Raw genomic sequence first — 891 nt, 5'->3', positions numbered from 1 at the left:
TCAGCAGGACTGGTGATTTCCCAGGGAGGCTCTGAGAAAGTAGCTTTTCAGTAAGTAGCATTTGTAGGCCGAAGCTTTTCCTACTTGGCAGCCCAGTGCTGCCATGTCAGCACTGCCATTTCCATAGCAGTGATTATGGAGTGACTGACATTCGGTACTGTGGCTGCAGCGACTCCAGCCCACAATTAAGTCACACCAGCTCAGCATGTTCCCTTTTAATTACTTACCATTCTGAGGTAGGTATTGGAGCCAGGCAGGCCTGAGTTTGAATACCGGCCATACATAGCTGGCCACATCTTCTCTGAGTCTCGGTTTTCCCAGCCATGAAATAATAACAGCTATACCTTCCTCACAGATAAACCACATGAAAACGCCTAGCATGCACATCCCTGACACAGCAGACACTGACCAGTGTTAATTCTGATTCCTTTTGCTGAGATTCTGATTCCAACCTGAGGCAGAATCTCCAGGATCCTAAAGATCTGCTTCACCTGGGAGTCCTTTGTACTCAATTGTAATTCTTCCTCGTCTTTAAGTCAGGGGAAGGTGGTAACCTACAATCACACTTGGGGCTCTGACTGGACAAGCTTATAGAAAGGAATAGTTTTGGGGTTGGGTGTAAGACTAAAGGAAACGCTCACTCCCTGGCTTTCAACCTTCAGCGAGCATGGGAATCATTTAGGGAGTTTATTAAAAATACAGGGACTTCCCCGGGTGTCCAGGGGCTAAGACTCTGCGCTTCCACTGCAGGGGGCACAGGTTCTTTCCCTGATCGGGGAACTAAGATTGCGCATGACAAGCGGCCAAAAATAATAATAATAAATAATAAATAAATAATTTCAAATAAATAAAAATACAGATACTCAGGTTCCTCTCTCAGTGACTGTCACT

Source organism: Lipotes vexillifer, unplaced genomic scaffold (genome assembly GCF_000442215.2).
Source record: "Lipotes vexillifer unplaced genomic scaffold, Lipotes_vexillifer_v1.1 scaffold278, whole genome shotgun sequence".
Lineage (NCBI taxonomy): Eukaryota > Metazoa > Chordata > Mammalia > Artiodactyla > Lipotidae > Lipotes > Lipotes vexillifer.
This window is presented reverse-complemented; position numbering follows the sequence as displayed.